Genomic DNA, 15,657 nt, shown 5'->3' with positions numbered 1-15,657 from the left:
AAAGAATATCAGGAGGTACCGTTATATGGGACCTATACGAAGACGTGGACCTGCACAGACAATTTTCTGTCTTAGGCTTTAGTATCCATTTTGAACTTTAAAAATCACATTTGAAAAAATTTCGGCGAATAATGTCGCTAAAATCATCAAAATACCGAATATCGGGGGGTACCGTTATATGGGGGCTACACCGAAATGTGAACGTACATGGCCCATTTTCAATACCAAAAGTCCTGCAGACATAATATACATTTGAGTAAAATTTTATCAACTTACTTTATTAGCTGGTGTGATTCGGAAGCTGGTGTAATTTCCACAGACGGATAGACGGACGCCATCACTAAATCGACATAGAATTGTATTCTGATCAAGAATATATACACTTTGTGAGTTCTAAAATGTATATATCGAGGTGTTACAAACGGAATGACATACATAATATACCCTCCATACTATGGTGGAGGGAATAAAAAGCAGGTGAGTTCGGCCGGGCCGAACTTTTAATACCCTCCACCATCTGGAAGGAGCTTGAAAAATTTCCAAAAAAAAAAAAAGTTCGGCCCGGCCGATCTTTGAATACCCTCCACCATTTTGAACGATTTTGGCACTTAAAAAAATTAAATCCGTTAAAAATTGTGTTAAAATCTTAAAAACGTCGAATGTATATTAGGATCTATACGATGACGTGGACCTGAATAGGCAACTTTTGTCATGAACCATTACAATATTCAAATGCGAAACTTGAATAAAAAAATCGGTGAATAATGTAACTTATATCATCAAAATACAGTATATGGGGAGGTAACGTTATATTGGGGCTATACGAAGACTTGGACCTGCACAGACAATTTTCTGTCAAATTTGAAACAATCCCGGTGAATAATATCGCTAAAATCATCTAAATACCGAATATCGGGAGGTATCGTTAAATGGGGGATATACGAAGAATTTTACGCTGATCCAGAATATATATACTTTGTTGGATCTAAAATTATTATTTCGGTGAATTACAAACGAAATGACGAACTTAATATACCCTCCATACTATGTATGGAGGAGGGTATAAAATTCCCTAAAATGTTGGGATACCTATTTTGATTATTTAAAGAATCATAAACAGTAAATTCTAAATAGAAATAAAAACCCATTGAAAAATTGTCAATATATGCTTATTCTGATTCATATTGAGAGTTAGAAACCTAAGTGATATACCCGGCAGGTCCGCACAACACGCTGCACGTCTTCAATTGCCCTGCCAAACCTACCCCACTCATTTCAGAATATCTTTGGTTACAGCCGCGAAAATAGCCAAATTTCGGAACCTGGAGTTAGAACCGGATTAGCAGAAAGCAAATATAACATGTGTATCTGATACAACAACAACAATACATATCGCATTATTCAATATACCCCTTTGAAACTTTCCATATACGTTTCATTTATTTCTCAAATGGTAAATACTTAACATGGTAGGGACAACGTCACCGTGTTACTTTCTAACATTTTTCATTTTGCAAACGAATGAGCCAACTTGCAATTTGAGAGTTTATATATTTTAATTTTTTTCCAGGAATTACTGTTAAATAATTACAAAATTTTGCGTATGGTCACAGTATGACGGTACTTAGGGTATTTTTAAGGCTTCGGAAGAATTTTCGGGAGGATATAAATCCCTTTGTAAAAATTTTATTTACTCCGCATAATGAGTATTTAAAACAATATTTGGATTCCTGTATATATTCAACCACATCTCCGATATCTGACTATATTGGATACCGTTAATGTTGTCCAATTAAAATTTTGTGTACCGGAATATTCCACCCTTATCATATGGTTCTTCCTATCTCACCAAGCTGCAATCACGCTACAGATCGCATTTTTTCGAATGGAGGTCAGAATAGAAGCATATTGTTTTTTTTAGAGATGATCGCAATATTATTAGGGGTTGAAATAGAAAAAACTGAAAAAATTGCTGATTTTGCAGTTGCTCTAGAGACCACAATATAGACCGATCGAATTTTGCATGGGGTTAGAGTTTAGTCCTGGGCAAAAGTTTACCAATTTGGATAGTCGCCAGATAATATTTAAATAAAAAAATCCAATTGAATCACTAATAATTCGAATAATGATTGCCAAACATTGGATATATTTCAAAATATGTACAATCTATATGCTTTTGCGTCTAGGACGGTACAGCCGTTCTGAGATATTTTCATATTTCATGAGGTGTTTTCAATTTCAATTACAATATTGAATTGTATATTTTTATATCCTACAACACTATGTATTGGGATCATTATAAGTTTGATCAGGCCAACAATTATGTAACACCTCGAAATATTGGTTTCACACATAAGAAAGTGTATATGAATCTTCCTATCTCGCCGAGCCGAGTCGATCTAGCAATGCATGTCCGTCAGTCTGTCCATGTTAATTTGTAATCACTCTACAGGTCGCAATTATGGCCCGATCTTCACGAAATTTAAAATGCTAGGTCAAGAATAGAATCCTATTGCTTTTGAAGATGATCGCATGATTTTGTAGTTGCTCTACAGGTCGCTGTTATAGACCAATCGACGCTGAAGTAAGCATTGCGCTAGAGCTTAGGGCTGGGCAGAAGCCCTCCAATTTTGATGGTCATTGGGTAATATTTAGTGGGTAAAATATACCATAACATTTGTGTTAAATAAAAGTCAAATTTGCCATTAAACAGCGAATATTTTAAATCCCGGCGAAATCACAAACAGACGAAAAGGAGAATTCTGACCGTTACGTAGATGCCGATAGTAAATAAATCGAATATATATAGCGAAACATATACAATGTGTACATACAAAGGAAGTGGATGTTAGCTACAATTCACATATCTCTTGAATGGCTGGACCGATGTTGACAAATTTTGTCAATTCAGAATGCCGTTTTGGAATAAAAATAAAAATCGCATAAAAAGATGCCAATAATGATGTTAATATAGATTTTGTAGTAATTTTTTCATATTTTTTATCGCATGCGATTTTTTCAATTTGACTTGTATTGTTGAAGTATACATTTTCTAATATTTTTTCACCTTACAACACAGGTTGGGGTTGTTATATACAGATTGAAATTATCAAGGGTTGGGTTAGTATCAGAAGGGCTAGGCAAATTGTTTTCAAAGATGTTTGCAATATTTAAAATGTTCCTGATTTTGCAGTCGTTATAAAGGTCACAAATAGAAACCAAAGGACACGAACTCTCGCATTAAGTTAGAGCTTAGGACAGCGGGTAGAATGGATCACTACCTTTTCGTGAAAAAATACCAATATTTCCATTCTAGCGAAACGCTGAAAATAATTTACAGGCAATATCCAAAATACACAAAAGGCAAACTTCTACCTTTTTTATGATTTCGTTGGCGAATATAGCCAAATATCGTGGACAAGCTAATTATATAGATGAGTCTAAATTTGGAGACACAGAGAGGCCTCTTGCTTTTCAAGACGATCGCAAAATATTTAGAAATTCAAATGAACCAAAAACAGAAAAAAATACTGATCACACAATTGAAGCCAACCGACACGCCTGAGAAGAGAGTTGAGGACAGGGTAGAGTTCTAGCAGTTTGGATGACCATTAGACTATATTTAGCTGTAAAATGGACCACAACAACTAACAGCACGACGGAGTGCATAAATATTGTGCAAATGTCCCTGGTCAAAATGCTAAGGGTAATATCTTCCAAAATGGATTTGGACATAAGGGGGCTTCTAACATATTGTAGTGTTGTAGGGTATCACATGGTCGGCCCCGTACGACTATAGCCTTTGCTTACTTGTTATAATTTAGTTCACATTTTCTTTGGTATTTGTAGTTCATGATGGGTTCTACAACCGGTGTCAAAACAATGTCCATATTGGTCCAGGATTTTGATCCTAGCCACATTTTTCCACAGTGTTTTGAATTTGGAACTTAAGATTAGACTTCTTGTAAATAAAAAACAAGTAAAAAAGCGGTAAGTTCGGCCGGGCCGAACTTTGAATACCATCAACCATTTAGAACAAATATGAAAATTTTCGAAAAAGATAACATTCGCCAAAAATTCTGTTAACATTTTTAAAATACCGATTATAGCCTTTATATTAGGGCCTGTACGACGTGCACCTACATAGGCATTGTTTGTCACAAGCCATTACCATATTCAAATTCGAAACTTGAAATAAACGGTGGATAATATAGCCAAAATCATCAATAGGATCTATACGAAGACCTGGACCTGTATAGACAATTTTCTGTCACAGGCTGTAGCTTCCATTACGAACTTCAAATACGACATCTCAGACAATTTCGGTGAGTATTGTACCTAAAATCGTCAAACTACCGAATATAAGGAGGTACTTATATATGGGGCCTATACGAAGATCTGGACCTGCATAGGCCATTTTCTGTCACAGACAATTTTCTCTCTCAGGCTGTAGTATCCATTTCGAACTTCAAATGCCAAATATAAAACAATTCCGGCGAATAATGACGCTAAAATCATCAAAATACCGAATATCGGGAGGTACCGTTATATGGGGGCTATATGAAAACGTGGACCTACATGACCCATTTACGAACTTAACCTGCCTACTGGAAAAATAAACATGTGTGCAAAATTTTAGCCTTCTATCTCACTTCGTTCGAAAGATAGCGTGATTACAACAGACGGACAGACAGACAGACAGAAAGACGGACATGTCTTAGAATTTTACGCTGATCAAGAATATATACACTTGTTGGGTCTAAGATCATTATTTCGATGAGTTACAAACGGAATGACATCATGAACATACCCTCCGTAGTATGGTGGAGAGTATAAAAAATAATCCCACATAACGATCCACCCAATTTATTGCATTTTTAAACTTTAACTATATTCTTCAACCTATCACTGGTATTTGCAGATTAAAGTGGAACACGTTATTAATTAATAATATTTTTACCTAATGATTAATGTTTTTTATTTATTCTATTTCGTTTTCTTCGAGTTCCTGCATCTACTTCACAAATATTTCAGTTTAATTGTAAGCCTGATGAATGTCGATTGCGTTTAGTCTGGAATGAACTTTAAGTCATATATAAGACTCCTTTATGAATTTATTATTAACATTTGGCTCGGAAAATTGTCCTAAATTCGACTCACATCGCTGTTAATAAAAAGACAAACAGTTTTATGGTGACAATTTTCACAAAAATACAAAATAAATTTGTCAACTACAACAGACTTGACAAGATTTGTGCATTATAAGTATTTCCCACGTATTGTTGAAACCATGCTACTTTAATAATATTATAGTGTCATTAATTTTTGGTATGTTGGATATAACATAGTTGCATACAATCTCATAGTTGCATACAATCTCTCGAAAATTTTTTTTTGAAATTTATACCTAGGACCATGCTACAATTCAGGGCAAGGAAAACAGAGCCCCACTGGATGTCCATGTGTTCACCGACACAATTGTAGAAAACAAGGCCTACATAAGGTCGGACAAAAACACTATGTTTATCAACAAATTAAAAACAAGTAAGCAAATGCTAAAGACATATGGGGCCGACCATGCGATACCCTCCAACACTATAATATGTCTGAAAACCTCCTTAATTCCAAACTCGTTTTGGACGATTTTTTGAAATAACACCATGCAGTCCTGCACCAATGTTTGCTTTGATTTTGTGCTGATAGATATTCAAAACCATTTTCACGCAAAAGAAGTGGACCACACTTTACCCGCTAAATATATTTGTCGTCCAAAATTCTAGACCTCTGTCCTGTCCTAAATTCTAACGTCATACCAAATTTCGTGTCGATTGATTTTTAATTGTGACCTGTAGAAGACTGCAAAATAAATATACATCTTCAAAAACAATAGGTTTCAATTCTTACCTTCGTCCCACTCCCATGCAGTAAGTTCGACCGGGCCGAACTTTGAATACACTCCACCATTTAGAACAAATGTGGAAATTTTTCGAAAAAGATAAAATTCGCCAAAAATTCTGCTAACATCTTAAAAATACCGAGTATAGCCGTTATGTACGACGTGCACCTACATTGTTTGTCACAAACCATTACCATATTCAAATTCGAATATTGGGAGGTACAGTTATAGACAATTTTCTGCCTTAGGCTGTAATATTCATTACCAACTTCAAACACCAAATTTGAAACAATTCCGGTGAATAATGTCTCTAAGATCATCAAAATACAGAATATCGGGGCTATACGAAAACGTGGACCCACATGGCCCATTTAAAAACTTAACCTGCCTACTGCCAAAATAAACATGTTTGCAAAATTTCAGCCTTCTATCTCAATTCGTTCGAAAGATGTGATTACAACAGACAGATATACAGAGCGACGGACAGAAGACAGACACACACAGACAGACGGACATCGCTAAATCGACTTAGAATTTTACGCTGATCAAGAATATATATACTTTGTTGGGTCTGCCATGAGTATTTCGAGGAGTTACAAACGGAATGACAAAATTAATATATCATCCATAGTATGGTGGAGGGTATAAAACCTAAATAATATAGCACCAGTAAAGAAAGTCTTAAAGTCGGGCGGGCCAACTTTATGATACCCCACACCAGTTTGCTAATTTAATAGAGCTTTACATAACAATTAAAAGTTTTTATGGGAGAGTTCAATCATACAACCTATGATTATAATTATAATTTAAAGTTTAAAAGACTAAATATGCCGAAGCATTTGTATCTTTTAAATTCGGACTTGTATTGTCCATTTGATACATATGGGAGCTTTATCCAAATCTGAACCGATCTGATAGACTCAATTCGGTCGTAAGTGTTAAATTTCATCCCATTTGGGCAAAGATTAGACGTTTGGTGCACAATCAAAGGTTAATCGGACGAAGTTATATATGGGAGATATATCCAAATCAGAACCGATCTCGATAAAATCTCGCAAAGGTATTTCTGAGCTGTATTTGATATTTTTCCCCAAATGTTGTTGTTACAGAGTGCATATTACGGCTGTGGAGGACTAAAATAACAAATCGGATGAACAATATATATTGGAGCTATAGCTATACCTGAACCGATTTCGATCAAACTTGGCATATTTATTTTCGGGTCTAATTTGGTTGTATGTGCAAAATTCCATACTATTCAGGCTGAAATTACGCGTTTGGTGCACAATAAAAGGCAAATCGGACGAAGATATATATGGGAGCTCTATCTAAATTTTTGCCGATTATCTCCAATTTCAGTAGGGTTCGTCCTTGGGCCAAACAAATGATTTGTGCAAAATTTCATCTGGATCGGGTAATGAATGCGTAATGTACTTTGTTCACAAAAATACATGGACAGATGGACGGACGGACTCAGAATGTGATTCTATGCAGATAATCCAAAGTAGATTACAATATTTGTAGCATAAAATTGTCTATATAGGCTTCCCTTTTGGTATGGCCCCCGTATAATCCCTGCAACCACTATATTGTTTTTTGAGAAATAAAGATCATATATAACATCCTACGTACAGTTCCAATATTTCGAGATGTTATATAATTAAATCAAACTCATATAGTGTTGTGGCTGTCAGTTGCCGGGCTGTATCGTTTGCGAACGAATCGCCGGGAAACGTTTTTAAACGTAATTTGTGTTACAGTCTGTGACAGAAAAATGGAGATACACGACTTCGTATTGCATTTACATATAAGGGTACCTCCCTATGATGATTTTAGCGACAATATCTACGCGTATTGTTTCAAGTTTCGCATTTGAATATTGTGATGGCCCACGCCTCCGCATAGGCAAAGTAACGGGTATTTGAACAAAATTGGTGAAATTCTATAAGACGGCTATGATCCATGAATATTTCTGGATGTAGCATCACAACATTTTGAAAAGATATACAATTGAGACATAATCGTCAATTTGTATACTTTGACTTTCACTTCGACTGTGAAATTAAAAATGTGTGCTCATAAACTGAGAGAAATCATTGAAACGTTTATTTGCTTCAAACAATAATTAAACTTAAATACAATCACAGTTTTAACGCAAATTAATTTATATTTCGGCCATGTGCAAGAACTGTCCATTTTATAGAAAAATATTAAATTTTACGGAATAACACTATGCTCTTTGCTTGCTGTTTTCATGTATGAAATATCGCATAAACATTAAGCAAGATATGAAGTGCACCTTCCAATATATATGAGTGTATAGTATGGGCGAGTAGTTAATAATTCTTCTTCTTCATAATTTTAGTTTTTTTTATAAAACAGTCACAATATTACGCTTTAAGTTTACATTTTTAAGTGTCTTCATGACTCATATAATCGTCCAACTAAATTATAAAGATTGCCATTTATTAGGACAATATTTGTGTTGATTTATTCTGTTTTATGCAATAGTCAAATTAACTACGTGTCGGTATTGTCGGAGCAAATTAAATGACGTCCGTTCTTAATGGCCAGTATTTGCGAGGAATTGTACGCCTCCGTCACAAAAAAATATATCTTTGACGTAATAAAAAAGACATATTTTTTCCTTGTATTCATTTAGTATTAAGAATGCCATTAATAATCATAACAATGGCTAGCATTTGGCCTTCCTTGTTTTCCCTATTCTTTTTATAGGACTTTTTTAAATAAATATATATTGACGACACGATGGGGATCGCATAAATTTGAAAAGCATGTTGAAGTAAATATTCATGGCCAAAATTTAGTAATACAATGGGATGTTGTGCAAATGACCGACAAAAAGGAGGGCGACTAGTCAACGTTTACTTTCATTGTCATCATTATGCTATAGCTGTGTATAACATTACCTATTAGCAACTGAACAATACTTTTACGACAATTAAAAATAATTTTTCTTTCAAACGATTGCAAAATTATGTTTTGTCCATATAAGCTTACCTATTCCTTCTTCTCCGATTTGAACCTATATTCTGATTACAAGTTAACAGTCGGCTGGACTAACGGCTCACACTGGACTGAATGTTTGGGATAGAGCCCACAATTTGAGATCTTAGACAAGACAGAGATATCAAGACAATTCTTTCTCATGCATAAACATGCTTTTACCCCTCACAGTTCTCAACTTTCAACATCAACATGAATGAAAACATGTAAAAAAGCAGTAAGTTCGGCCGGGCCGAAATTTGAATACCCTTCACCAATTTCGTTGAGTATTGTACCTAAAATCGTCAATATACCGAATATAAGGAGGTACTGATATATGGGGTCTATACGAAGACCAGGACCTGCATAGGCAATTTTCTGTCACAGACTGTAGTTCCTATTACGAACCCTAAATACGTAATTTGAAACTACTACTCAGGCTGTAGTATCCATTTCGAACTTCAAATGCCAAATTTGAAACAATTCCGGTGAATAATGTCGCTAAAATCATCAAAATACCGAATATCGAGAGGTACAGTTATATGGGAGCTATATGAAAACGTATACCTACATGGCCCATTTACGAAGTTAACCTGCCTACTGGAAAAATAAACATGTGTGCAAAACTTTTGCCTTCTATCTCAGTTCGTTCGAAAGATAGCGTGATTACAACAGACAGACGGACAGACAGACAGACATACGGACGGACATAGCTAAATCGACTTAGAATTTTACGCTGATCAATAATATACACTTTGTTGGGTCTGACATGAGTATTTCGAGGAGTTACAAACGGAATGACAAAGTTAATATATCCTCCATAGTATGGTGGAGGGTATAAAAATTAAGCAAGTAAATTGAAAATTCATATGTTAAGCTAAAATCAGCACTATTAGTCCAAACTACGGGGACGTATGCGGGGTATCATTTCGTGTCTAAATAATGAATGCAAAATATTTTTAAAACGTTACGAAACGCATTGCGAAATGTATTTACGCATGCAATATTGATGTCATATCCGTCACTATTTCCATCCGTCTATTCATGTACTCATTTTAGAATAAAATTCCGCTATTTCCTACATTCCCTGTTTAGCAATACATCTTGATAATCGATATTTTGCCGATTTTAGTCCTAACATATTTTAGCACTGTGGGTTCTGATTAACTGAAAATTTACTATTCGAAAATATTCGATCCACGTTTCAATATACGCCCAACATTGCTGTCTCGCCATTTTAGTTGCTAAGAATGTCTCAAAACCCTTTTTTTACAGAATTGACTACAAATTCATATTTTGAAATATTAACAAGTACAAAGAGTTTTAGGTACGGCCGGCCCGAAATGTTTATACCCTGCTTGACTATGTTTTTCAACATAAAATGGAAAAATGAAAGGGTAGCATATGTTAACTTAGAATATGAATCCGTTCTAACTAAAACATAAATTTTCAAAATGCCGATCAGGAAGTACCATTTTATGGGGGCAATAGGAGGCATAGCCTCCACCATTTGGAACGAATTAGAAAATTTTCAAAAAAAATTAAAAACCATTAAAAATTCTTTTAAAATCTTTAAAATATCTAATATGGGGGGATATACGATATTGTGGACCTATAAAGACAAATCTATGTCTGCGTGCAAAGTACTCACAAGGAACTCCTTGTGTGGATTTTCAGATAATTCCATTGGAAAAAGTGGCTAAAATCATCAAAATGCGGAATATAGGGGAGTACCGTTATATGGGGGATATACGATATTGTGGACCTATATAGACAATTCCGTTTCAGGGGTAAAGTGCTCACAAAGAAATCCGTGTGTGGATTTTCAGACAATACGATTGGTAAATGTGGCTAAAATCATCAAAATACCGAATATCGTGGGGTATCGTTATATGGGAGCTATACGTTATCGATAACCTATATAGAGAATTCTCTGTCGGGAGGTGAAGTGCTGACAAAGAACCCCTTGTGTACAAAGAACCCCTTGTGACCATTCCGTTAAAAACTATGGCTAAAAACATCAAAATACCGAATATCGGGGGTACCCTTATATGAGGGATATACGATATCGTGGACCTATATAGATAATTCTCTGCCGAGGCATAAAGTACCCACAAGGAACTCCTTGTGTGGATTTTCAGACAATTCCGATGAAAAATGTGGGTAAAATCATAAAAATACCGAATATCGGGGGGTACCGTTATATGGGGGATATACGATATCGTGGACCTGTATAGACAATTCTCTCTCAGGGGGTGAAGTACTCACAAGGAATTACTTGTGTAGATTTTAAGACAATTCCATTTAAAAATGTGGCTAACATCATCAAAATACCGAATATCGGGGGGTACAGTTATATTCGGTGAATAATTTAGCTAAAATCATCAAAATACGGAATATACGGAGGTACCGTTATATGGGGGCTTTACCAAAACGTGGACCTGCACAGACAATTTTCTGTCATAGACTGTAGTATTCATTACGAAGTTCAAGTACCAAATTTGAAACAATTCCGGTGATTAATGTCGCTAAAATCATCAAAATACCGAATATCGGGAGGTGTCGTTATAGGGGGGCTATAAGAAGGCGGGACATGCTTGGGAAATTTTCTGGCTGTTGTATCCATTACGGACTACAAATACCAATATTTCTGGCGAATAATGTCGCTTGGATCACCAAATACGGAAAATAGGGCTATACCAAACCGTAGAACTACATGTCCCATTTTCAATACCAAAACTCCTGCAGACATAATATACATTTGAGTAATATTTTACCAATCGACTTCATTTCGTTCGGAAGCTAGAGTGATTTGCATAGACGGACTATATTTTCTATTTTGTGTGTGTAACAAGTATAGAATAATCGAAATGGAACCCTTATTTATAAGCTTATACTTGAAATATATAATAATAATAATATTATATTAAGTTTATTTTTGTAATATTATAAAAAAATCAGAAAAAAAATCTTGATTTTGCAGTTGCTCTACCTGCCACAATTATGGACCAATGACGCAATTTGGCATAGAGTTAGAGCTGGGCAGAAGCCTACAAATTTTGAAGGTCATCGGACAATGCTTTCATAAACATATGTAAAAAATACGAAAATCCCCATTAAACCGCGAATATTTTTTTATCAAGGCGAAATCACAAATACATTAAAAGGTCACTTCTGACGATTACAGTGATGCTGATATCCAAGATATCGGATATGTAGCGAAATAGTTACAATCTATATGTAAATGAAATTGATATTAGTTAATCTGTTTATAAGTCAAGAACCGCTGGACGAATTTCGACAATTTTCACCAATCTGCAATGGCGTCTTGCCAGAAACCTAAAAAATCGCACAAAAGTCTACCAACAAAAAAGGGAACAATTTTTGTCATATTTTTTATCGCATGCAATTTTTTTAATTTCACTTACAATTTTGAATTATCTATTTTCTAAATTTTTTTCAACACTACGTGTTGAAGGTATTATATACAGGAAGCATTTATCGTATGATCCTCGCGAAATTTTGCATGGGGGTAGGGTTAGGGTTTTGATGTTCAATAGACCAAATAATAAAAATTTTCCTGATTTTGCAGTCGCTCTATAGGTTTCAATTGAAAACTAATCGACATGGAATTTTTAATGAGGAGAGAGTTAAGAACAGTGAAGAGGTCGAGCATTTTAGATTATATTCAGTTGTAAAATGCACCCCAAATTTTGTTGAATTTATTTCGAATACATAACCACACAGCGGAGTGTGTAAATAAGCAGTTCAGCAGTTCAAAAACGAAATCTTCCAAAATATATTTGGACATAAGGCGGCTTCCAACATATTGAAGTGTTGTGGGGTATCACATGGTCGGCACCGCACGACTATAGCCTTTGCTTACTTGTTATACCCTCCACCATAGTATGGAGGGTATATTAAGTTTGTCATTCCGTTTGTAACACCTCGAAATATACATTTTAGACCCCACAAAGTATATATATTCTTGATCAGCATAAAATTCTATGTCGATTTATCAATGTCCGTCCGTCTGTCCCTCTGTGGAAATCACTCTAGCTTCCGAACGAAATGAAGTAGGTTGATAAAATTTTACTCAAATGTGTACTATGTCTGCAGGACTTTTGGTATTGAAAATGGGCCATATAGGTCCACGTCTTCGGATAGCTCCCATATAACTGTACCTCCCGATATTCGGTATTTTGATGATTTTAGCTACATTATTTACCGGAATTGTTTCAAATTTGGTATTTAAAGTGTTTAATAGATACTACAGCATAAAACAGAAAATGGACAATGTAGGCCCACGTCTTCGTATAGCCCCCATGTAACGGTACCCCCCGATATTCGGTATTTTGATCATTATAGCCACATTATTTACCGGAATTGCTTCAATTTTGGTATTTGAAGTTCGTAATGGATACTACATCCTAAGAGAGAAAATAAGCCATGTAGGTCTACGTCTTCGTATAGCCCCCATATAACGGTACCCCCCAATATTCAGTATTTTGATGATTTTAGCGACATTATTTAGCGGAACTATTTCAAATTTAGTATTTGAAGTTCGTAATGGATGCTACAGCCTATCACAGAAAATTGTCTGTGCAGGACCACGCCTTCGTATAGCCCCCATATAACGGCACCCCCGATCTTCGGTATTTTCATGATTTTAGCGAACCTATTTATCGGAATTGTTTCAAATTTCGCATTTGAAGTTCGTAATGAATACTACAGCCTATGACAGAAAATTGTCTGTGCAGGACCACGCCTTCGTATAGCCCCCATATAACGGTACCCCCGATCTTCGGTATTTTCATGATTTTAGCGACATTATTTATCGGAATTGTTTCAAATTTCGCATTTGAAGTTCGTGGAGTTCGATGTAACAGCCTATGACAAAAATTTTTCATAACCACCATGGTACCTCCCTATATTCGACTATTTTGACGATTTTAGCTATATTATAAACAGATTTTTTTCAAGTTTCGCATTTGAATATTGTGATATAAGTTGCCTTGTGACAAAAGTTGCCTATGCAGGTCCACGTCGCCATATAGACTCTAATATACGGCTACATGATTTTAACAGAATTTTAAAATCCTTTTATTTTTTTTGAAAATTGTTAAATTCGTACCAAATGGTGGAGGGTATTCAAAGTTCGGCCTGGCCGAACTTAGAGCTTTTTTACTTGTTTTTTTAATATTAATTAATAATATTATTTTTAAAAAATCCCTCATTGAATCTTGCTGAAACAGTTTATTATATTGAAATGCGCACATACATTGCCTAGACGTAAAACCGTTCGCGAGTTACAATACTCCAAATATGAGAGTTATATCGAAATCCCCGAACAAAATACCTCCGTATTTTGTTCACAAAAATGCATAGGCCAATTATAAATCGATTCAGACTATAGGTCTATACTATTTTCTTTTGACTGCTGCAAACAAATGCACAAAGACATAATACTCTTTACTACAGTATTGTTAATGATATAATAATTTTTATTGGATAGTGACGTACCCAATAGCACACTTAAATATCGAATTACAGCCATGTGACTAAAAAATGTGACTTTACTCAAAAATACTTTAAATTATGTGGAGATCTCAATTGGAAATTTTCTGCACGTAGGCTTCACATATTCAGAAAAAATATCACACTAATACAAAAATGAATATAATGTCGTATAATATAAATGGATTGTCAAATAAATATTTAAGTATTCTTTAAGTATTTAAACGATTTAGATCTCATTGTACTGCTGGAAACACATCTTACCACTGAGAAAACAGCACAAGCGGAGAAATACTTTCCTTAGCACCATATATATTCGATAGGAGCAACAAAAATAACAGATACGGTAGTGGAGTTATGGTTTGGGTAAAGAGGTCACTATCAAAAAAAATGTAAACCACGTTTTTGAAAATGCCAACGAAACACCATGCCTACTCATCAAAACTGCACTTGAGACAAGCAAATTGGAACAGTAACTTCTCTAAAGTTAAGTACGTTGTAGACCTGTCACATTATGACGACTAATTACTAATTGGAGACATGAATTTACGTATCAATAATATGGAACAGGACATTGTCCCTCTCTATAGGGAGTTTTTTCGAGCTGGAACCGATAGGAGGATACCTAAAGATAACAAAAAATGCTAGGGGACGTTTATATATGTATTTCTGCAGCAAAAAAAATTAATAAATCTAAATGGGCAGACAGCAGGTAATGAAGAGGGAAATCTAACATACATAAGCACTGTAGGTGAGTCGGTAAATGACATTTGCGCAATATCACATGCTTTAGTGCATCATGTTGACAATTTTAAGGTGGACGAAAAATATGGTCTGATCACCTACCAATAGTGCTTACATTGGAATTAAAGTCACCGACCCAATCTGAAAAGTTAATGAATCATCTACTAAAATTTTTGTGGAAGGATCCAGATAAATTTACTTATCAAAACAAACTGAATGCCAAGCTTAAAAACCTCTTAGAAACGAAGGAATGTCTATACCCAAAAGACTTAGCAGATATTATTGTCTCAGCAGCAGATGTGACAAACACATCAAAAGTATATACCCCCAAAACTAAATGGTTTAATGAAACGTGTCATTGGGCTAGGAAAAAGGTTTTTGCACAGCTTCGTAAATTCAAAAAAGATAATAACGGATGGCAGAAGCAGGCATACTTAAATGCAAAGAGGAAGTATAAAGAGGTATGCGAAACAAGCAAATGTAGAATCTATTCA

Source organism: Musca domestica, unplaced genomic scaffold (assembly GCF_030504385.1).
Source record: "Musca domestica strain aabys unplaced genomic scaffold, Musca_domestica.polishedcontigs.V.1.1 6, whole genome shotgun sequence".
In the NCBI taxonomy this organism is placed as follows: domain Eukaryota; kingdom Metazoa; phylum Arthropoda; class Insecta; order Diptera; family Muscidae; genus Musca; species Musca domestica.
The sequence above is the reverse complement of the archived record's forward strand: the minus strand, read 5'-3'. Positions refer to the sequence as shown.